Source organism: Dasypus novemcinctus, chromosome 3, assembly GCF_030445035.2.
Source record: "Dasypus novemcinctus isolate mDasNov1 chromosome 3, mDasNov1.1.hap2, whole genome shotgun sequence".
NCBI classification, from domain to species: Eukaryota; Metazoa; Chordata; class Mammalia; order Cingulata; family Dasypodidae; genus Dasypus; species Dasypus novemcinctus.
In genome coordinates this window covers 143,289,458-143,313,769 of record NC_080675.1, presented here as the reverse complement: position 1 = coordinate 143,313,769, position 24,312 = coordinate 143,289,458, and the positions used below count along the sequence as shown (strand labels likewise).

The 24,312-nt window shown below is 52.4% G+C and overlaps 1 protein-coding gene across 5 annotated transcripts in view; it reads right to left on the bottom strand.

Moving 5' to 3' along the window:
- CORO2B (coronin 2B) overlaps positions 1–24,312 on the bottom strand; it is a 170,046-nt gene that overhangs the window by 118,366 nt on the left and 27,368 nt on the right. Inside the window, exon 1 of one of the 5 annotated variants that reach the window (XM_058294404.2) lies at positions 3,597–4,209. The exons of 3 other annotated variants lie outside the window; for them this stretch is intronic. The gene's annotated coding sequence lies outside the window, so the exon portion shown is untranslated. Of the gene's footprint in view, positions 1–3,596; positions 4,210–24,312 lie in introns of those variants that run through there. One more of the 5 variants, XM_058294405.2, reaches the window with a different exon arrangement.

Here is a 24,312-nt window from a genome sequence, read left to right as displayed (position 1 = left end):
AAGACTCAGTCCTCCAGAAGTTTCCAATCTTGCTAGCGAAAAAGTGTCCTCCAGCCACTTCAGTGGTTTTACTTGTATTTTATTTAAAGTCTGCTCTAAGGCATTGTGCCAAAATGTGTACATTTTTTTATGAAATATAAAAATGAAAAATGAAATGAAAAAAATAAGTGATAAAATCCAGACAAAAAGAAAATGAAGGTAGGAGAACGAAGACAAGACAGCGTAAGTACACAAATGGCTCCTGAATGCTTCTTGGAAGAGTGCCACACTGGAGCTCTGAGTTTCCTAGCACCCAGAGTAAAAAGGGAAACACGATTCATTCTCCTCTTATTCTCATTAGTGTGTAATATACCAACAGCAACCTCAGCCACATTCCTATGATGTGATGGTCTCTGGCGCTGCTGACATGGGCAGGAAGATGTTGCCTCTGTCTCCTAACAGATGTTCTTGCCTCTACCTGAACTCATCTTCTACACTAATGCCACTGTGATCTTCCCCCCAAAAAATGTTCATAGGACTTCCCTTTCTCAAAAATGGACAAGGCTTCCCTCTCACCTATAAATAAAATTTAAACTCTTCAAGCTTATATTCCAGCATCCCCAGGAACTGGTCCTTAAATAGTTTTATGGTCCATCATGAGGAAACTACCTGAGTTCAAATTCTGGCCCCATCACTTATTAGCCATGTTACCCTGGGAAAGGTATGTAACTTCTTTTAGTCTCAGTTTTCTCACCCATAAAATGAAGATATAGAGTCCTCGTCTCATAGAATTCTTATGAGAATTGAACGGACAACTGAAAATGTTTCTCACGTGCCAGACACATCACTGCTAGCTGTCTAGGGTCGTACACTCTCAAACCTCCTTGCCTTTGCTTGTGCTGTTTTATCAATCTGGGAGACTCTCAGTTTACTGAAATTCGATCACTCATCTGGACCCAGCTCAAGTGCCACTTGAACTTCAATTGTGAGCCTTCCCTGATTTTCCCTACCAAAATAGCCCATTCCTGGCACTCTTTCCCCACGACACATAATTTGTATGCAATCAGTGTTTCTCACAGTGGGGGTTACTTCCTACTATTAGGTAGTGAAACCAAAGGAGCAGGTTGTTATCAGAATTTAAAAGAAAACTTAAACAGAGCAGAGAAGATTAAAACAATATTAAAATAATATTAACGCACATGGTTTTTTAAAATTTTATTTCATTTATATAATCATAACATGATTTTCTTTCTAGGGGTTTTGGCCAAAAGAAGTCTGAAAACCACAGCATTAACAGTGGGTTCTTGGGGTGCAGGGACTAAGTTTGGTTTACCTCTGTGTCCCCAGCACTTAGCACAAAGCCTGGCATATAGGAGGTGTTCACTAAATATTTGTGTGCTTCTTCGGGTGTTCTGGGTGCCTAAGAGTCAACTGTGAATCACCATACTCAGCTCTAATTCGTGAGGCATCCCTCCAGACACAGGATCCACCTTGAGGAGAGACAGTGAAGGCAGCCACCCGATGGGGATTCCAACAGTGAGGCTGTTAATGTGGGCAGACGAGCACAGCATGGCTTGGGCCCTGCTTACCCAGGCCCTCCTCTTGAGGGACTGTTGGTGCCAGCATCACCCACCCCACCGCAGAGAACACAGCAAGGAAAGGCCAGGAGTCCCTCCAGTCCTACTCTTCATTTTATAGATAGGACTCTGAACATGGGGTCCAGTGAGGGGAAGTGACTTGCTCAAGGTCACCAAGCAAGCCAGTGGCAGAGCCGGGACTAGATTCCAGTCCCTCGGTTCCTAGACCAACCGTGAGGGAAAGACAAAGGACACATTCAACAGAAAAGTGCCTGGGAAAGCATGGAACGAAACTTTCAAGAGCGAGAGGTGGCGACGAGGACCAGCTCCAGGACCTGCTGAGACAGGAGGCCACTGTGGCCTACACACCTGCCTTCTCGTCCACTGCTCCGTCTTCCTCTCGGTTCCTGCCCATCCCCGGTGCCTGCTCCCCAGAGCCCCCTCTGTCAGGTGCACACCCTGTCCTGCCTCGCAGAGCCAGAGGGAGGGGGTGCCAGTGGAAAGCCTGGACTCAGAACACTTGGCTGTCACTCTCAGGCCCAACAATTCCTGGGCCATTTTCATAACCGTCAGGGTCTCATTTCCTCATCTGATACCTGGGGTTACTGCGCTCCGCATACACGGTCCTCGGGAGGATTAAATGAGACAAAGTAAGTTACGGTCCTAGAAAGTGTTTGATAAACATTAGCTCCTTGCCATCCCCTTTTGCCTCGAAACCCTTTATTTCATCCTCAGAGTTTTCTTCCAAATAAAAATCGGAACACCCCTGACCATATCCTCTTCTGCTCTAACACCTTCATGTCCCCCTGCTGTAAGAACAAAGGCTGACCACCCAGCCCAACACTCAAAATCCTTCCCAGACTGGATCCCATCTCTTTACCCCTTTGCCTTATTTTGCCCTTTCAGCCCTTTACCTATACCCTTTTTCCTCCTCTTTACCTTTTTAGCCCTCTACCTGTTACCTAGTACCAGAGACCTTGCTGAGAATAAACACGCACACATGCATACACACACAAGCACACACCGTACACACTTGTACATTCAGACATATATCCTCACACACATGTACGCATACACATGCATGCATGCACGTAACACACACATACCTGCACACACTCAAGTACACCTGCTTATGCACATACACAAACACGCACGTGTGCACACATGCACACACGGGCATACACATAGGCACACCTACTTATTCATATACACATGCATGCATGCACACATGTACACAGGGCACTCGCCCCTCAGACTTTCCTACTCTATGTCCTGCTTTCCAATTCCCAAAGCCTTCTCTGACCCATGAAGCTGGAATTAGCCTGCCTGCATGAGTCTTATTTCAGAGCCCAGGGCAGTGCAGCACAGTGTAATCGGTCCTTGTGGGCCTTCCTGTCTCCCCGACGAGAGCACCCAGAGGCAGAACCCAGATCCGGGGCCCCTCTGCAGCCTGGGCCCGAGCACATGGCGAGGCTCGCAGATGAGCCGCGTGGATCCCCACACGCCCGCATGCCGACACGGACACAGTCACAGCCTCGGGTTCATTAGCGCTGTGCTCGGCGAGCCCAGCACCAGCGCCCGCAGAGCCAGCGTTTGGCTTGAATCTGGATTTAGGGCAGCGCCTGCTTTGCAAGGGAGTGTAGTGGGGCAGAAAGGCTAGCAGGCAAGGAGGCGAGGGACCCTGGACGAGGCTGGATGACTTGAACAAGGCCTTCCTCTTCTGTTAGATCACAGAAAAGTCCTGAAATCTATAAATAAAACTAAAAAGAAGGCTAAATACCTGTCTGAGCAGGAACTAGGACAGCTGGGGATTTTTCAAGCTATACACATCCCGCCCAAGATTCTTAACCCTTCTTCCCCGACATTAATCCATGTCAGAATCTGGGGTGACAGGGAAGAGTCAAGCGCATTATCAGGAAAAGGCTTCAGAAGGATTCTGATTAGCCATGCCTCGCAACAACCACCCAATCACGCTCAGCTCAGCGTTACCGTTCACTAGAAAGCACAGGCTGCAGAGTCTGTCCTGGGGCAATTACTCACCAACCTGAGCCGGGCGCTTCCACCACGAGGGCTCCCGCTGCGCAGGCTGCCGGGAGGAGGAAGCCGGCGGTCGACCAGTCGACCACCGGGGAGGCCTGGCCCCCAGTGGGTGTGCTATGAAGGGCCGTTCCTCACGCGGGTGAAGCGTGAGGCAGGAAGCATCTGGGAGGACGGGCTGTGCGTCTAGGTTTGCTAACCCCCTCTCAGATCCACAAAAGTCTCCTGAGTGGTTGCCTGCGCTGGGCCCAGGGCCAGTGGGTACGGAGACGAGCAAGACCGAGCTGCCCCCCTCAACAGCTCCCAGTGCAGGGGGAATGGCCGACTGTCCACTCTCACTAGGTCTCCAGGGTGTCGGGCGCACTCATGCCACAGCACAGGTGCCACAGAGGGTCACTGGCCGATCGGGGTTGGGGTTAAGTGGGGGGCCCCTGTTTAGGACCCAGCAGTGCATTGTGCGCCGGCCTGGGGGCCCCAGGAGATGGAGGCACTGTACCCCTGGCTGTCCCCAGGGAGCTTCAGCCCAGAAGGCGGCGCGCCCGAGCCTCTCTCCTCTCTGAGGCCCCCTCTTAAGAGCCCTCTCCTGTGGGTACCGCTCCCTCCCACCCCGCCCACCATGCCCTCGGCGTCCAGTGCCTGGTAAACAGGACTCTGTGGGGAGCCGGGCCCGCCCCCACTCCCACACACAGACGCTTTGTCTAAGTCGCTGATGCATAATACATGGGCGCAGGCCCGGACCAGCCTCGGGCCCATCTTGGACAACGGGCCCGTCACTAAGAGGCCGTGAGGCACACCCAGGACACAATGGTGCCCCAGTCAGAGCTGAGGGTGCTGGATAAAGGGCCCACTGGGGCCCTGGAACCCGCGCCCTCCCCCGGCGCACAGGGCAGGGATGGAGAGGAAGGCGCCTCTCACTCTCCACAGCTGCTCCCCAGAGGGCCCCCCGCAGTCACGAAATCCTCCCAGTCCGTTTTCAGCTCAGACTCCAGCCTTGACCTTGTGGGCTTTGACACTTTCTCCTCCTCCGTCAATGAAGACTCAGGTCCCCTCCTCGTCTTTGCTCCCACGTTCCTTCTTTAAAACAGTTTCTCTAGTGGGCGGTACCATAGGGTCTGCTATGCTCCTCGGTGTCTCGGGCAGTGGTTTCTGACCTTGGCTGGCCCAGAAACTCCTCACACACACACCCTGACACCCCTTGTGCCCACGTGACAGTGGGAAAACAATGAATAAGAGAGGGGCACATATGCATCACCTGTACATACTTCCTGAAGGACGCTCAGGCACAGTTTGGTTTGATAAAAGGAGCACCCTTTCCCTTGCTGTGAGAGTGCATTGCCAGATGTTTAAATGGAATAAATCCACGGGCAACCCATCCCTATATAAGCAGATTTGGGGAATTATGTGTACAGCTGATTTAGCAAAAAGGGTCTAGGAGTTTTGCTTTTGAAACACTATGCAAACACATTAGAGACTTGTTCAAAGGTTCTCACTGGCACAGAGACACTTATTCTGGGGCCCATTCCAGGAGATTTTGATTCAGTTCTGGGTAAGAGCTCAGGAATCTGCACTTTAACAAGCCACCAATACAAGTTGTCCAAAATGACACTTTAAGATACACTAGTTAATGAAAAATTATAGGCCTCAAATGTGCAAATAGATATACACTGTGGTTAACCAAACAACCCACAACAAACTAAATCAATAATGATGCAGCTAAACTCATAGCGATTTATAAATAACAAACAGGAACAGCAGTAATTGGAAACCAGAGCTAACTCAAGATGACACTGAGGGCAAAGTACTTACTGAAGACTTTAGGAATTCCAGCTATTTATACAGGTGGGCACGGTAGGAGCTTGCAACACTGCCAAGCATTTCAAAGGAGCCAGGCATTTTAGTACAACATTGGTTTCATGACTCTAAGTACACTCAAGGAATGTGCTAATTTGGGTTTACAAATACCATGTTCTGATAACCCTTGTCTAATTCAGGAGCCCATTTGTAAGTAGTCTGTGGTTGTATATTAAGATAAACATCTACGGAATTGGACATTATTGGTTCTTAAAAACCCAAGGAAGGGCCTGCAATTCCAAATCTGTTCTCAATCCTTCAGGGAGAGACTTGCTAACCTACCAGCAGTCTGAAAGCTGGTCCTTCAAGATTTGCTGTATGGAGAGAAAGGTCAGAAGGCTGAGAGGGTTGTAAAGAAGAGGAAGTTAGGTTCAACCTATTTTAGTGGCCCTCAATCCGACAAACCATTTTAATAAGCTGTTACTGCTATTTAGAGCATTAAAGCTTGGGATTTGAAGACCTGTTTTGTTGTTGTTGTTGTTGTTATTTTACAGAGATTACCAATTTTCCTCCAAATTCAGTTCACCTATTCTCTCTCATAGGAAGAGAGCCTCAATTTTTAGCAGCTGAAAAGACTGCATTTCCCAGATTCCTCTGCAGGGGACCATGTAGTCATGTGATAAAATTCTGGCCAATAGCATCTGAGTAGCTGTATCACAGAGGAGCTCCAGGTAATTTCCAGAAAAGACGGGAGAGCACTTCCCTTCTTCTCTTCCTCCGTCCCACAGGCAGAAACAGGGACTTGGGGGGTGAGTCATTTTAGATGGGAGAGCAACAAGAGAAAGAACCTGGGCCTCTAGCAACGTTGAAAAGGAGTGCTGCCTTAACAGCCTGGGCTACTTATAGCTAGACTGAATGTGGGAGAAAAGCAAACTTTTAATTTTGTTTATTCCACTGTTATTTTGCATCTTTATTAGAGCAACCAAAACCATGTCCTAACTGAAGCACTGTTTCTGACTCCTGTATCTCTTTCTCTTACATGACTCACAGGGGTTTAACCCCTGATTTCGAGAGGAGCCAGTTAAGATGCAAAAAAGCCCAAAATAAAGGGGGCTGGCAACATCACCTACCTCTTATAGAACAGGGAAAGATGTGCAAGCAACGGAGCCTCTGTGGGTGGAAAGGAAGAAAGGTTTCCCCCAAGGGCCATCGATTTTGGTAAAGCTAAGGGGGGAAATCCCACGTTATGCTAACCACACTGCTGATTCCCCGTGCCAGCCCAGGGCTGTTACAGGCACCAAATTACAAACGCGCCACCAAAGAAAGGGGGCTGGGGTCAATTACAAACCAGCTCCTGCCGCTTGTCTTTCCCCAAATGCCTGGAGCTCTCAAACTATAGACCTACAGAGCTGGAGAGAGCCTAAGAATTATCTGGTCCCACCCCTTCATTTTCAGAGAAGTCACACGTTCAAGGTCAGTTAGAGGGCAAGTTATCAGCAAGCCAAGGCTTTGCCTGGCACCACCCTGTTCAGTCTTTGAACTCCAACTGTTGAAACAGCCCAGCTCCCAGGAACTTAGGGGTGTACAAAATCTTCCCAACAACCTTCTCTCATCCGCAAGAGCTCTTCTGCCCCACCCTAGAACTCAGAACACTCACTTCTATACCAGCTTTCCCAGTATTTGAGGGTTCCCAGCAGTGCTGGGCAGTTCTCATTCTTATTTTCCCTCTCTCTCCGCAACACTCTCTCTCATAACTAAATGGAGTCATTTACTGTGATTTGTTCTCAAGATCATCATTTCAAAGTTTGTGCACAAAGAACTTCACAGAAAATAAGAACATGGTAAGTGGAATGCCCACTCATATCCCTCCATATTCACTTCTGGCCCTTGTAAACTCATGTCAGTGTCAAGAGCATTTAAGACCTTCATTCATTTTGTATCATTATATCTATACCTGGAAATCCACCCCAATAAACAATGGGCAGTGTGTACACATTTCCTATATAATGTTATAGTATTAAATGCAAAAGACAGGATAGACTCGTATACACTTATTGGGAAAAACAACCACAACAATTGAAAAGAAAAGCACCAAAAGACAAATAGTGCTATTTGGGGAGGGTAGGCTAAAGGATAATTTTATTATAACCATATCTATACTTTTATGATTTCCCCAAATCTCTGAATGTATGTATATTAACAATATGAAAAAGATAGTTATTTTTCAAAGAAATATAAAAATGTATGCAATGGAACAGGCAAAATCTTGGTAAGCATATTACACTGGGTTCTGATTCTTCCTTTCTCGTCATTTCTGACCCTCTGTCATACAGTGAGCCAGTTCCCAAGAGTCACACTCAGTGGTTGGAGAGGTTCCGTCATCTTGATGCCCTCAGTTGGCTTAGCTGTCCCTTGCTCAGTAAGTGGAATGCTTCCTAATTTTTTGCTAACACAAAGTTTTGTGCAAAGTACTTCTTTTCTGTTTCCTCATGGGTTATTTCCTTGGCTGTGTGGAATGGAAAGAGCTACCTGACTTCAAAGGGTTTTAGTTTCTTCTCTGCGAGTTGGACTCAAGGGGCAGGATGGAGTCTAAGGTTCATTTTTCACTCTGATCCTCTAGGCTCCTAAATGTGAGCATTCTGCTCTGGTTTGATACCTAAAATAAAATCCAGATAATGTGGTTTTAGAGTGCTGGCCTCCCAAACCCTTCTCACAGAAGTCGAAATTCTTCAACCAGGGAGTAAGGTATCTCTATGGCCAATTGATACTTGACAAGCCTACCAAGTCCACACCACTGGGGCAGGATAGTCTCTTCAACAAATGGTGTTCTTCAAAGGAGTTTGTCTAGAGAGTGAAAAGAGGGAAGTGGATGTGGCTCAAGTGGTTGGGCACCTGCCTACAACGAGAGGTCCCAGGTTGGGTTCCTGGTGCCTCCTAAAGAAGATGAGCTGATGCAATGGGCTGGCATAGTGAGCTGATGCAACAAGATGATGCAATGAGGAGACACAACAAGCAGAAAGCAGAGATGGCTCAAGTGATTGGGCACCTCCCTCCAATGTAGGAGGTCTCAGGTTTGGTTCCTGGTTCCTCCTAAAAAAAAGAAGACAAGCAGACACAGAGAAAACACAATGAACAGACACAGAGAGCAGGCAGCAAGTGCAAACAATGTGCGGGGGAAACAACATATCTGATGTATTTATTAGTCAGGGATCTCTAGGGAAACAGAACTAACAGGAGATACCTGTAAATAGTATGAGATTTTATAAAATGGTTTCACATGACCATGGGGATGCACAAGCCCAAATTCTGTAGGGCAGGCTGCAAGCCAGGGGCTCCAGTGAGGGTCCTTGTTGAGTTCCCCAGGAGAAGCTGGCTGTCTGAAGTAGAGACGGGTATTCTCTCTCTGAATGCTGAAATCACTTCTCCCTTTAAGGTCTTCAACTGATTGGATAAGACGTCACTCATTGCTGATGGCAGTCTTCTCAGCTGATTGTAGATGTAATCAGCCGTCTATGCAATCAATTCACTGATAATTAAAGTGCTTTAAATGACCTGGTATTATAATTAGCCCAGTTACTTGCTTGACCAAACTGGGCACCATTACCTGGCTGAGTTGACACATTAGCCTAATCATCACACCAGGTTTCCCTGAACAAAATTTAAAGTATAGGATGCTTAAGCAGGGTGAGGAAGGCTGAGAGAGTAGAGGGAGCGCATGAGGAGAGGGGATGTGAGGACAGGAGGGAGATGACACCAAAGGCAAGGGTGCAGAAGAGGAGATGTGCGGCACGGAAGACAACCTTCTCCGGGAGCAGCCTTGACCTGGTATCGGTGCCCTGCCTCCCTGAAGAGCCAGGCAAATGAGCAGCTTCCTCCCCTCTTGGGAAGCAGTGTTGAACTCCCTAAAGATTAGGTATTTGTAGCAGCAGGAAAAGAGGGAAAGGTGAGCAGAGGAGTGTGAAGATGCAGGATTCTAACAAAGGATCCACATCTCCACTCAGGATCTGCACTGGCCGTGTCCATGCCCAGCAGCCCCAAGAGACCAGCCAACATTACAGGAATGTTCTGAATGCTAGCCTAGGAATGGGAGACTTGCACGTGAATTAAAACTCTCCCCAGTGACCTTTCATACATCATGTGCCCTCTCAGGAGCTGTTTTAGGAAATGTAAAATAAAGGAGTAAATCAAATGATCTCTAAGGACCCGTCTGACTTGGATATCCCATGGTTCCAGAGTAGACATGACTCAGTCCAGCCACTCATTTTATTCATCATGCAATTACTGGACATGTCCTCTGCGCAAAGCACAGAATTAAGACCGTAGGAGCTTCTAAGTAGGATGGGAGGAGACAATCAGTCTCTACTGAGCATTTAATATTTGTTAGGCACCAAGTTAGAAGTGTACTCTACTATTCATTATTCCTCATGACAATTCTAGGAGGCAGATATTATTTTCCCATCCAGACAAAAAACTGAAGTTTAGAAATGTTCAGTAGTTTGCCTATGATCACATGTTAAGTGGGTGAGCTGAGATTTTAACCCAAATTAACCCACTTTGCTTCATCTCCCTTCATCTGCCTTCAAAGAACTCACAATCTAGTGTGTATGTGAGTTAGACAACTAACCGCAATGGCAAGCAGGAAGCCTGAGGCAAACAATGCCTGATTGACCCCAACAGAGATGGAGAGAGAGCCCTGGAAAGCCACAACGGAGTCTGCCTTGAACATGACTCAGATTCCACGTGCAGAATCAGCGGGTGGGAGCAGAGGAACAGCATTCCGGGTAAAGGAAACTGCTCAAAGGCAGGAGTGAAGGGGAGGGAAAGTGCATGGGCCATTCGGGAAAGAGCAAGGGGTCTGTGGTTGCTGGACCAAGGAGCTCTGGAGATCAGTGTGGGAGACCAGCCTGGGAATATGGGTGGGACCAGGCAGCAAAGGGCCTTAGATGTCAAATTAAGGGGTAGGCAGTGAAGATTGGCATCCCCAGGCCTAGGCCAGCCCCGGCCCTTCCTCTACTGGGTCATGGGGAGAACTTCAGCTGGGAGAGGCTCAACCCCTTGCTTTGTAACCAGCTGGAGAGCACGTTCCATCCTGCAGAGTCCTGTCTCCTCTTCCAAGCTGCGCTGACAGATAATGCTACGGGCTGCTGGTGCCGGGTCTGCACGCTGCAGGCTCCTGAGGACAGGGCCCACTTCTGAAGATCTCAGAAGCCTTCAGTGCCCAACACATGGGAGGTGCTCAGTAAATATTTACCTAGCTTATTCTGAATAACAAATGAAATCATCAGCCCATCTCGTTCTCTCTCTGCCTGAGTCTCTGGCCAGGTTTCCACTAAGAACACTGAGGGGTGGATGGGAGGGGCTGGTTGCACAACGAAGGGGCCCACTGGGGCTGGCTAACTGGCCAATCTGGATGATTCATGTGGATTCCAGGTCAAGCCAGAGTGTGGAATGGGACGGCTTCGTCCTCCCCCCACCCCATTCCATCCTGCCTGCCATCATAGCTAGTGAAGGGGCCCAAAAGGCGAGTCCACAAGCTGTGCAGTGAAATGCAGCCCTCCAACCACACGTCCTCACTGGAAGGACCCCAGCTCACCCTTGGGCGGGCAGCCAGCAGCTTTTGATCAGTAGCTTTTATGCTGTCGGTTAAGTCACAGAATGTTCTGGAGAAAGAACGGTATTAAAGCAGCAGCGCTTGAGGGCCCGGAATCAGAGAACAGGGGGCTCAGGTCCGGCATCCAAAGGAGCTGGGAGCGCAGCCACGAAGAAAATACAGACGCCCTGAAGAAGGAAGACAGCTCCTAAGAGCCAGGTGCGACCCAGTTCCCCAGATCCTCCTCCCCTCCGCCAGAAAAGTCAGAGGGAGCACAGGGGGATGAGGACGTAGCCAACGTGCCCCGGAGGGTGCCGCACGCCCTGTCCTTCCATGTCCAGGCTTGTTCCTGCCACCTGGAATTCCTTTTCCTTCTCCCTGCCCAGTCTGCCGGGTCAAAATCTCAGCCATCCCGGAAGGCGCCGCTCCTCCATGGACCCATCCCTGGATCCCCAGGTGGAGAGGCGTTTTCTGGACTCAAACTCTGCCCTCAGCACGTCCGGGTTTGTGTGGCTGTTATTTACAAGTCCATTTCCGCTATGAAGCCCCTGAGGACAGGGTCTGGGTATGAGCCCAGGGCTTGAGCTCCCACTCTCTTTCTCAGCTGGCACTGAGTGGGAGTTTTGGTAAATACTTGCTGAATGGATGGACTGAGGGCTGGAATACAGGACACGAGGAAGGGAATGATGAGACGAGGAAGAAGAAGATGAAGATTCCCAATCCCCTCCTGGAGCCCCCAGCTCCCACCAGGAAGTGAGCTGCAGGAAGCCTAGAAATGGCATTCAGATGTCTGGCAAGGGAGGGGAGGAGAACAAAGCCAGGAGGCTCCAACCACTCAGGAGTCAGGAACTCTGGTTCCCGAGGGAGCTGGCTCCCTAGGAGAGGAGGAACTGGGAAGAAAATGGGAGTATGCTTCCTGACCCCTGGGTCTCACGGCAATCCAACAAATCCCTTCACTGCACAAAGAGCCAAATCCTTGAAAAACAAAACATCCCCAACACACACACACACAAAGCAATACCAGGATGGGAGCAGGGGGCTCCCAGGGGGAGGGCTGTCCTGGCCCCCAGCAGGCCAGCCGGCTGTGATTGGTGCAGCCAGGGGAGTTGTCCTGGAGGCTGCTCTCCTCCAGAGACCAGAGGGTGCGGGGCAGGGGCGGGGGGGATCTGCCCTGCTGGCCCTTTTCCCAGGAGGCCTAGAAACTGCTACCACAACTCTTAGGTCTGGCTGTGGGCAGCCATAGGAGGCCAAAACTGGATAATTTCACCCTGGGGGTACTGCTTGGCCCTTCTCTGAGTCTGGCGTCAGAGGCCGGGTTCAGAAGGATGGCTTCTGTCTTCCGGCTCTGGTCAGCCGTGGTCTGGCCACCAGGTTCTGTTTCGGTTGCCTGGGGCCCAAGGGAAAGGAGACACTTGCCCCAGAGGTAGGCAGCAGGAAAAGCATAATGTCCTGTCACGTGTGTGGCATGCCAGTTTCCAAAGTGCTTCACCCAGGGGTAGCCAGCCGTCACGGCTGAGCGCAGGGTCGGTGGTTGGGCTGTAGGACCCTGCACTCCCAAGCCCCCATCCGCATGAGGGGCTAGGCCTGGGGGCATTTTATTTTGACCAAAGGATGATTAAAACCCTGGAGGCTTGGGACAGACAGGAACATGAACACAGGATAGCTACTTCCCAGAGACCTGGTCTGGCCCATCTGAGAGAGGGGCTGGAAGTGAGCCAAAGCTCTTCTGGAAAAGGACTCTGAGCCTTGCAGCACGAGCAGTCCTGCTTGGGGGTCCAGGGGATAAAAGGCAGGGATGGTTTTAAAAATACCTGCCAATTCTCTGACATTTCTTCCATCTAGGAATGTGTTCCATGTCCCCTTTCCCTGAGTCTGGGTGTGGAAGTGACACTGGGACTTCCGAAGCCAGGTCGTGGAAGGTCATGCTTCTTCACCTTTGTTCGTGGGAACGCTTGCTCCAGGAGCCCTGAGTTATCGTGTGAGAAATCCTGCTACTCTGAGGCCACCACGCTGTAAGGAAGCCCAAGCCATAGGGAGATACCACGTGTAGATGCTCCAGTTGACAGTCCCAGATGAGGCCAGCCTTCCTGTCGTTCCAGTCCCTAATGACATGTGAGTGAAGAAACTTCCTGGTGAATCCAGCCCAGCTGTTCACGTCACCTCCAGTCATTTGAGTCTTCCCAGCTGAGGCCCCAGATGCCGCCAAGCAGAGTTCATCTATCCTGCTCGTGTTGTGAAGGGAACACCTCACCCACAGAATCCACGCACTACACAAAACGGATGTTGCTTTATACTACGAAGTTTCGGGGTGATCTGCTATGCAAGTATAGACACTAGAACAGGCTTTACTCCATTTCTTCTGAGAACGCAGTGGAACTCCAGTGACACTGTGAGGACAGGGGGCAGCTTGACACCATTTAGATCCTAGAGGGTTTTGTGACTTGGGGAGGGTGGGAGATAGCAGCCTGGGGAGCAGGTTCTCACAGGGAGCACTGGTGAGCAGTAACAGTGACAAGGGCGCTGGCCTTCAGACCGTTTGTGAGCTGTGGCTCTGGTGGGATTTGAATCAATCTGTTTCCTAATGAGACCTTGTTTATACCCGTTAGGTGATGGGGACTGGGGACCTGTGGTTATCTCAAACGAGCACTGAAAACAGGCAAGGGAGGGGGAGGGCAGGAACACAAAATGAACATTCACCAAATGACTACCATGTCAGGCACCATACTAGGCCCTTCCCTTCCCAGATCCCACTGAATCTTCACCACCACCCACGCCATTTCACAGCCAAGGACTCAGAGACTCAGGGTGGGGAGCAAACTTGCCCGAGGTAACCTGGCTGGTAAATGGGGAACCGGTTTCAACCCAGGTCTTCTGGCTTTAAGTCTACAATACCAGTTCTTAGGAGGAAGCTGTCAGACTCTTGCAGAGCTGCCAGTAAATTTCCAAACCTAGGCAGAGAAAGCAAATGCCCACCCTGGGCTAGGCGGGGAGACTTTTCATTGCCATATCACAGGCCATTTTGCAATTTGCAAAGGGTAATGGGAATTTCTCTGTAGAGTCTCCGTAGGGAATTAAAATAAAGACTCTGATTTCAAACAGGACATTCCTGGAGACTGAGTCCTTTCAAATACCTCCTTTTGGAAATATGTGATTATCTAATTGTCTGCTTCCCACCTGACCATAAGTCCTACAAGCGAGCCAAGGTGTCTGCTTTATCCACCAACCTGCCCCAGCACCTAGCAGTGCAAAGTAGTTATTTGATAAATGGTGACTGAGGGGGTGAACAAATTAATGAATGAATGTGGGGGAGAGTATGAGGATCGGGTCCAAACCCAGTTACAGAATGATCTTCCTCACCACCGCCTGTGTGTCTCTGGACCCCATTTCAGCCCACCCCCGGAAGCCCCCAGAGCACTCTGGGTACTCCTGAGTGCCTCTTGTAGCCCTGGGCGGTGGACCCGTGCTGGGCCACCCGCTCACCGTCAGTGGAAGGCTTGTTCCCACTGCTGGGAACCTGCGAAACGACGTCTCGCTGGAGGTCATACCCCTCCCCGGGCGGCCCGTGTCCAGGCCTGATGGAAGAGGAACTGGAAAGGCCTGGCCGTTTCTATCCACCTTGGGACAGCTCTGAAGGTCAGCGCACCCAGCAGGGTCAGCCCTGGGTGTCGTGGGGCCTGCAGCGCAGCTCACCTTCTCCCCGGGCCCACCCCTGCTTCCGTCCTCCTTCCACAGGTGCTAATCCTAGGGGCACACCTTAATAAACATCCAGCTCACTGAACTCTGTCTCAGGAGCAACTTGGCCCTACCCCACCCCACCCCCAGGCTCTGCAGAAGCCTCTAGCATGTCCTGCCATCAACACAAACCCTCCACTTTATCCAATCCCCACACGAGCATCACCTTCTCCAGGAAGCCTCCCCTGACTACCTCCTTGCCCCAAGGCTTGCTCTTCTCATGGTCTTTACATCGCACCACCGCAGAGTATGCAGTGATATCCTGTCCTAGTTTCAGTTGTCTAACGCATTAGTCTTGCTTTCCAACTGGACCGTAGGTTTGCTGAGGGCCAGGACCAGGGCAGATTTTGAAGTTTCCCCCTTCCCTTCTCATGCCTTTCCCCCTGTGGCCATGGCGCCTACCACAGTGTGCTCATTCCATGAACAGCCGGTAGATTTTGAATACACGAGTAATGGGGTCTGTTTCCTAATCCCCTGACTCTGCTAGGCAATGTCCAAATAGTACTCTTCTTTCCTTTTCCCACCGCCCACCATGATAGAGTGGAAAGAACGTGTGCTTTAGGGTCAAGTGACATTGGAGTTTGAATTGCTGGCCCCGTTGTGTGACCTTGGGGAAGTTCTCTAACCTCTCTGGGCCTCAGTTCTTCTCATTTGTAAAACTGAGATCAATTATAATATCAACCTCCCTGGGCTCTCCTAAAGAATAAATGAGATGCACAGTGGTCAGCAAAGGTGATTGCCCTTCCTTTCCATCTCCAAAGCCTCTCCCTCTTTTCTTCCCGGGCCTGGCCCAGGCGTTGAGATGGCACTTTCAGTGCACACAGGGGACAAAGTGGCCACTGTCCTTGGCCCCCAAATCCCTAAGGAGCCTTGATCTCTGTGGACCCCCCCCCAGCATGAAGTGCTCCATGGACTCTTCTCCCTATTTTAGGGGCCAAACAAGATGCTTCCTTAAAGGGGAAAGGTGACCCCAGAGCCACCACGTGGGGAGCTTCCCGTGCCCCAAGCACTCTCACCTCCACCCTGGGGCCCTCTGCTAACCCCTCTGCCTGCTCCAGAGACCCAATGTATGTCCCTATCCCAGCTAGCCAAGGAGAAGGCCAGGAAGACTCGGCAGCTCTGGGGAAGATTCCCTCTTGCACTTCCCTCCAGCTTGGGAGGCCGAGGCTTGGGAGCGCAGCTGGCTCACCCCTTCCCAGCTCGGACTCAATCCACGGTTAATGGAGGATTTATCAAGCGCTTACAAAGTGCCCTGCCCTCCTTTCCAAGGTTTGATGAAAATGTTTTCCTTGCAACCTTTCTGTGTTCAAGAAACTTGCTCTCTAATTGAAGCCTCTATCAGAGGCTGACTGGAGCTATCCAGGGAAACGTAACTATGTTCAGTTATGTTCCAGATTTTTCTGTGTCTGTCCCAATTTCAAATACTCTGCCCCACTGTACTGTGAGCTATCAAAAACATCCTCGTCATTTCAATGTTTCTGCTGAACTACATTTTCTCCATGGCCTCTTCCACCCAGAAGCAGCTCAAAACTCCTGGCAGACCATGTGCCAGAATTGGGGATAAGGAAAATGTTTGCTTTTAGGAAAGTGACTGGCCCAACAATTGCTCCACTCAAGAGAACAGACCCAGAGCCTGCTGGCTGCATGTGAAGCCCGGCGTTAGCAGATTCACGGACTCCAGGAGCTGGAGGGGCCCGGGGCCTCCACACAGCTAGATCCTAAGGCCACGGCCTCCTGCTTGACTGCATCTGATACAGCTGACCACTCCCTCCCCCTTGGCCTCATTACCTCCTGCTGGACACACCCCCTCAAACTCCCCTGCAGTCTCTTCTCTCCCCATCTGGCTCGGGACTGGGCCAGCCAGTGCTCTTTCCACTCTCAGTCAGCCCCAAGGCATCAGAATCGGGGAGCTTCAAATAAATGCTGATGGGGTCCCACCCCAGAGATTCTGATTCCACGGCCTGGAGGCATCTCTAGGCCACTCTTAGGGGTATTTGGGAACGAGACCCACTGCCCTGACTCTCTTCCCTGCCTGAGGTCAGCCAAGTGCAGGCATTTAAATATCACCTACAAGGTGATGACTCCAAGATTCCAACTCGGGCCTGTACTTCTTTTCTGAGTCTAGACCCATCTATGTGGATTCTCCAGGACATCTGTGACCTAAGTGTCCACAACTCAACTACTGACCTCCCTCTCCTGCCCTCCACCTGCTTCTCCTCTGCTCCCCGCTTTCAGTTGCTCATCCCACAAAGCTGAACGCCATCCCTGAGTCTTCCCTTTCTCTCTCCCCCGAATTTTCCCTTCATTTTTCAATCTCAGAGCATCTGCATTTTCCAAATAACTTTTACACAGTTATAATCATGGTGTGCTAAGCTTTGTATCTTGCTTTATTCATCTAGCATGAACACTTTTCCGCCTTGCTGTATCATCTTGGTGGTATAATTTTTAACGGCTGCAGAGTGATCCATTGAATAAATGCCTCCTAATTTATTTAGCCAATTCCATATTGTTAGACCTTTATTTTGCTTCCAACTTTTTAGTTATAAATAGGCCCGTGATGAGCATCTTGATACATAAAGCCCTTCCCTGTGTTTGGATTATTTCCTTTGGACAGATTCCCAGAAGTGGGATTACTAGGTCACAGGATATGAACATTTTTATGGCTTGTGATGTATGCTGCCAAATTGCTCTCCAGAAAAGTGATACTACCTTACTTTATGTGTCTTTGATAATGGCTTATAAAACTCTGGAACACATCACAGGACGTTGAAGAAAACTGGGCAGAGAGGATTTTAGAGTTTCTCTTTTTTAAACAGTCTTCTTAGAAGTTTGTTTCGTTTTTCTCCTAATTATCAAAACAATAAATGCACAGTATAAAAAGGCAAAAACAAAACAAAAAAAAAACCCACCAAAAGTACTCCCACCTTTCCACAGGTTCTCAGAAGACATGTTTCTGGTTGTCAGAATGCTAGCGTGAGGAATGGGGGCTGAATCTGCACAGAAACACAGGTGGTCGTTTTTAGTGACAGTGTATCCATCTTGAGGACCCTGGGCTTTCAGAGCAGTTCCCTGGAGAGGACATGCACTTATTCTAGCCAAACCCTAGAGATTAAAGCACTTAAAAAACAAAAACAAAACAACTCTTTTTAAACCGCTAGGATAAAATCCCCCTTAAGCTTTGCAAGGCAAGTCTTCAGTGCTGGCACATCTTGGCTGGTACGAACAGGGTTCATTTCCTCAGTTATAACCCAAAGACACAGGCACAAACTGGGTAGGCTCAAACTGGGGAAGATGTTCAGGTTTCCAAAGAGGAGCTGCCACGCAGTGCCAAGCTGGTTTCCTAGGCTGCCTTGGAAGCCAGGACCGAAATCAGCTCTCGAGAAGGTCCAATGGCAGGGACCCTGGAACACATGTTGAGAGAAGGGAGCGCCTGGGAGGCTGCATGCAAGAGCAAAAGAAAGGAGGAGGAGGAGGAGGTTGGCTTGTGTTTACTGAGGACCTACTATGCACCAGGCTCTGTGCTAAGCGATGAACATACGTAACATACAGTGGATGCTCACAACATCTCTATGGAGCAACTACTTTTATTATCCCCACTTACAGATGAGGTTTAAAACTTGTCTAGAATCTCACATCTAGAGGGAGGAGAGGGCCAGGATTTCGGCCCCGTCAGTCTGACTCCCCAGCCCCAGCTCTTCTTCTGTATCTCATGGGTGCACGCGTTCTAATATGAGCTCCCCAAGGAGCCCAGCTGCCCCCTGACTTCCAGGAACTTCTTTCCCCCTGTCCTGTTGTGTCCCCACAGCCCAAGTGCCCAGGCTTCCTGACGGGTGCCGGGTGGCCTCGCACTGCTTCCTGGCCCATCTTCCACGAGGACTGTTCTTTAACCTTGCCTCACACCAGCCTTCCTGACAAGCACGCTTTGTCTGACTAGACTGTGATTACTTGGGGGTGACAGGTCAACTTGCGCTCATCTGTGCATGCAGCTCACTCATTCATTTGGCTGCCGCGGCCACTCAGTCACCCAGCAACTACTTAGGAAGCACCAGCGTGAACCAGGCACTGCGTCAGCCCCAGGACTCGAATGGTGTGCAAGACACAGCAGACAACTGTCACCCGAACCCACTCCTCTCTCCCCGTTGTACTCCCTAACCCCAGGCCAGCGCACCTCTCACCCCCTGTCCTCACGGACCTCTGAAAACCCCCTTACTGGGCAAGGGGCTCCTATCACCTTCCTGCTGCGGGGGAACAGATGGTGCTAAGCCAATGTGGCAGCTGTTTCCAAGCAAGGGATGGCAGAGTTGTAACATCCCCTCCCAGAAAAATAAACCTAGGCCTGTCCCAGCAAAGGAAATAAACCCGTGTCTGCAAGATTCCTACCAGCAGTCCCTCTCTGCTCGGGAAACAGGCTGTTTCTGTTAGAAAACAGGGAGGCTGCCTCTTGGTGTCCTCAGAGAGGAAAACATGGGTGTTCCTTGTCTCACTGAACCTCCCTTCACTGAAACAGAGCTGTCACCTCACTCCTACCTTCCCGATCCCAGGGGGACAGTAAAACGCTAGCAGGCAAGGCTTGGGCACCCTCCCTGAGGGCGATCAGAGCCTGGGGATACAGAGCCTAGAGCGGGATCCTGTTAACAAGGCGGCCAGGGGCATTCCAGGCACAAGCAACGGTCCCTCCTGCTGGTCTCTCTCTTAGTGGCCTGAGCTTTCCACATCAAGGTGAATGAAATCCGGGTAAAATGCATATTGGAGGGAAGACCCTACTGGAATAGTCGGAATATCCCAATTGCTGCAATAGCCTCCCTGCCTCTCACCTGCTCCTTTCCACAGCGCCAAGAGTGACCTGAAAATCCTAGATTCCTTTTATTTATTAATCATGAGAATGGACATGGGAGAGTGGTCTTTTCAAAACATAAATCTGGTGTCTCTCCTCTGTGTAAAGCCATCACGGGTTTCCTCAGGACCGCCCCCCAGTCCTCGCACCTGGGATTACCGGGGCCCCTCCAGGCCCCACCCCAGCACTTCTTTCTGTTCCTCAAAGCCTTCGTTTCTCTTCTCCAGGCCTTTGTTCATCTGCTCTTCCCTCACTTGACCAAACCCTCCTCCATGTCCCTCCGCTTCCACGCCGCTTCCTCCAGCAGGCCTCCAGATTCCCCAGACTGCCAGGGGCTCCTGCCCGGGACCCCGTGCTCCCCTCGTCCCCCCACTCGCCGCACAGCGCTGTCGTCGCTGCACAGCCCACCCCACACCCCCCTCAACGGTGCACGCCCCGCAGGCTGGGCTCTCTCCAGCCTCCTGCAGCTTTTCCTCAGTTCCTCCCAAAAGGCAACGCTGAGCTGCCACTGCCCGCAGGCCCCGCAGCCTCCCGGCGCCCCCAGCCCCGCAGGGACACATCCCATCTCCAGGGCCTGGGGCGGGGCTTGGCACACAGCGTGTGCTGGGGAGAGGTTTGCTGCATTGAAATGAGTGGGTGTAAAGGAACGAGTGGAGAAACTCGGCCTTCCCGAGAGCCGCTCGCGGCTGTCCTCCTGTCAGTCAGCCGAGCACACCCACGCCTGCGCCAACCCCCACCTCGCGGTGACACATGCCACACAGGGAGCGCCTGGGCTGCGAGGTTTCCTGCTCTTTTAATTAAAAGTCAGATGGTGGCCTCCTCCCTGCTCATTCCTCTCTCTCCAGGTCATTTGTGGCAACGGAGAATCAGCAGGACAGCTGAGAAGGGAGGTTTGGTGGGGCGGGGGTGGGGGAAATCGCTGGGTTTGCCTCTCTCCCTTCCCCCCCCCCGCCGCCCACACTGTGTGTTCCTCCTGTGGGTGGACAGGCTGAGGGCCTGGGGCCAGGGGCCTGGGGGTGGGGACAGGCTGAGGGGCTGGGGCCAGGGGCCCGGGGGTGGGGACAGGCTGAGGGCCTGGGGCCAGGGGCCCGGGGGTGGGGACAGGCTGAGGGCCTGGGGCCAGGGGCCTGGGGGTGGGCACAGGCTGAGGGCCTGGGGCCAGGGGCCTGGGGGTGGGCACAGGCTGAGGGGCTGGGGCCAGGGGCCTGTGGGTGGGGACAGGCTGAGGGGCTGGGGTCAGGGGCCTGGGGGTGGGGACAGGCTGAGGGCCTGGGGCCAGGGGCCTGGGGGTGGGGACAGGCTGAGGGGCTGGGGCCAGGGGCCCGGGGGTGGGGACAGGCTGAGGGCCTGGGCCAGGGGCCTGGGGGTGGGCACAGGCTGAGGGCCTGGGGCCAGGGGCCTGGGGGTGGGGACAGGCTGAGGGCCTGGGGCCAGGGGCCTGGGGGTGGGGACAGGCTGAGGGCCTGGGCCAGGGGCCTGGGGGTGGGCACAGGCTGAGGACCTGGGGCCAGGGGCCTGGGGGTGGGCACAGGCTGAGGGGCTGGGGCCAGGGGCCTGGGGGTGGGCACAGGCTGAGGGGCTGGGGCCAGGGGCCTGTGGGTGGGGACAGGCTGAGGGGCTGGGGTCAGGGGCCTGGGGGTGGGCACAGGCTGAGGGGCTGGGGCCAGGGGCCTGGGGGTGGGCACAGGCTGAGGGGCTGGGGCCAGGGGCCTGGGGGTCCAGCAACCAGGCGGCCTGGGCCTGGCCAGCGCTGCCCCTTGGGCTTACTGTTTCCATTTCCTAAAGGCCCCTTTTCTTCTCCACTCCTCCCCCCAAAGCCTGGCTTTAGGGCATCCCCTTCTTCCTCAAGAGGAAGGCAGAGTGCCTGCAGCCTTGCCATTATCTGGAAGATGTCAGAGGACCCCAAAAGCCCCAGGAGCCACATCAACAAAGAAGGCCCCAAGCCAGGCCCTCTCTGGGGCCGAGATAGAGAGTGGCTGCTGGCAGAGCTCTGGGGCTTCAGAGAAGGAAAGCAGCGGGGTTACCTGAGCTGAAGGTGGGGAGGGAGCCTGGTACACACTCTGAAGTTTACTCCTGGACAGACTGTGCTGCAAAATGTCCCCGAGGCAAAGACCAAGTACAGGGGCAGAACCGGGCTGGGAGAGAGATAGATCTTCCAGGAAGGTTTCCTGGAGGTGACACTTGAGTCCAGCCCCCAAGGAGGAGAGCGATTTCCACATTTTAGAAAGGTTTGCAAACCAAATGGCTCTTAAACCACTGGAATGAGGTGTGCTGAGAAAGAGAAAGTGCTAAAGGGAAACAATTATTTGGTTTTTATATGAAGGACTATTTGTGGAAAAGGGAAGCTCTTTGGCCAGCAATCCGGCTGCAGATCATCTGAGAGTATCTTATACCCCTGCAGCGCTGGGATGGGTTGTGGGCTTCTCTACAGGGGTCTTGGTGTTGGCTACAGAGCTGCCTCCACCCCCACTCCCCCCAGCCCGAGACCCCTCCGGAGGGCCCTCTGCCAAGCAGCAGAGGTGGCAGCAGCAGTCCATGTGGAGGGACAGGCGGGGGACACCCCTCCCCCAAGCCAGCCTCTAAGGACCCAATTCATTAGGACGCATCCTCCATTGCCATGGAGACTTGGGCCCACAGAGCCCTGTCACTGCATTCACTCAGGCCTCGAGCACAATTAGACAAGATGAATTTTTGAGTCGGAACATAATGAGACCCGGATGTCCGGAAAGCGTATGGCAGCCTCCCAGGGGAGGCAGAGAGCTACCCCCGGGTCGGGGGTGGGGGGGGGGGTGGGGCGGTGCTTGCTGCTGTCAGGAGGCCACCAGGCCCCCCCTCTCACGGGAGGGAGGTCTGAGAGGCAGGGGGAGCACTTGCCTGCCTTTGGAATTCTTCAAGGGCAGCACAGCCTTTCTGCCCCAGCAGCTTTGGGGGACGGGAAAAAAGAAGAATAAGCTCCTTAAGTTTATCCCAGGCCCTACGGGGATGGGGTTGGGGGGCTTTATTTTGTGCCTCTCTGATGAGTTTGCCAGCAAGTGCATCTCATGTGGATGAAGCTATGCTGCACACTATAGAACAGATTCTTATATCCATGCAAAAATTACAAACACATCATTCAAAAAGCTCTAAGTGAACATCGACAGTACCAGCCTCAGAGGCCTAGCATGATTCCCCTGCGGGGCAGGAGGTTTGTCCTCTGGCAGGAAGATAAGACTGTCCAGCAGTAGCTATCTCAGCATGGCAGGCTCATGAGGACGGAGGCTGGAGCACAGAGAGAGCAGAGGAGGCTTCGTGGAGGAGGCAGCATCTTAGCTGGGCCTTGAAAGCAGGGGTCAGGAGGCCTCTCCAGTGGAGAGGTTGCAGAAAAGCAGTTTGGGGACAGCAAGCTGACCAGTGTGGTTGGAGGGCAGGGTCTGGGCAGGGGAAAGGAGATAAATGGTGGCCAGAGAGGGAAAGCCCAATGCCCAGCTGAGTGGGCTGGGCAGAGGGAAGCCAAAGAATATGCCCCCACGTGGGGGCATATGGGCTCCACAAGTACAGGTGGGCAGACCCCTCCTCTCCATCTCTCTGCTCCCCTAATCCAGACCACCCTGACCCAGCTCAGGCCTGTATCAGGGACAGGCTCACAGCCGGGCTGCCCCACCACCTTCCCGCAGGCCGAGACTCTCCTCTAGGCCACTGGAAGGTCCCATCAGGATAGAAGTATTTGTTCTGGCAAGGCTCATGCACAGACAGACACACACGTACACACACACACACACACACTCTCACACACTGGGGTATTCTGAACACAGATTCATTTAGCAGATTCACCCCTTAGTGCCCAGTAAAGAGCCTATCAGAGAGCGGGGAAGGGAAGACGGGAGTTCAGGTTGGCTACCACGGAGTTTAAAGTTGGCAGTTAGAAGCTGGGCAGAGAAGACTGCTGCGGAGGAACAACCAGGCGCGGTGGGCTCCCGGGGAGGACAGACCACCAGGCTCAACGCTCACCAGGGACCTGCCTGTAGGAGACCGACCACCCCACCCCCACGCCCCCGCTCCCTGCACGCACCAGGGCGACTTTGCTTTGTATAAAGCAGGCCTCCTCTCCAGAGAAAATCGGATTACCGCCCTTGCATCAGTTTTTTCCTGGAAGTTGCTTTTAGCAGAAATCACCATGCATGGTAGAGGAACAGAGACCACAAAACTTCCATTTGCACCGTCACACTGGTTCCAGGAGAGGTGGACCACACTAAAGCCCACACGGCCTGAGGCAGGAGGCACAGGTCCCGGCTCCAGCCCCGCTGCCTGCAGAGCCCGGGCATGGACCTTCAGCCTCTGCCGGGCTCTCATCTTCCCACAGGGCACGAATTTTATTAGAGTCAAGTCGGTGGGTAAAGGAAGACGACCCGGTTGGAAGGGTGGGCCTGGGACAAAGGGGGACTGCCCACAGCCACGTCCTCCTCCCAGGCTGCCCCCTCGCCCTCCAGCCCTGGCCGGGAGTATCAGTTACCCACTGACTTCTAACCTGCACCACTGCCACCAACTCACTGACCTCCCAAATGTCACGCCAAGTCCTCCCCCGCTCCTCGGCCCTCAATGCTCCCACCTATCCAGCTCAGGCTCTCTCCGGGACCACCACGATGACCTCCTAACTGGCCTGCTGCCCCCAGGCCCACCAAAGGCAACGGGTCTAACAGTGTGGGCACGAGGGCAGGCAAAGGGACGCGGCCACAGCCCGAACCGCCACCTGCCTCCTCACCAGGGAAGTCGGAGTGTCAGAGCAACCCAGGACT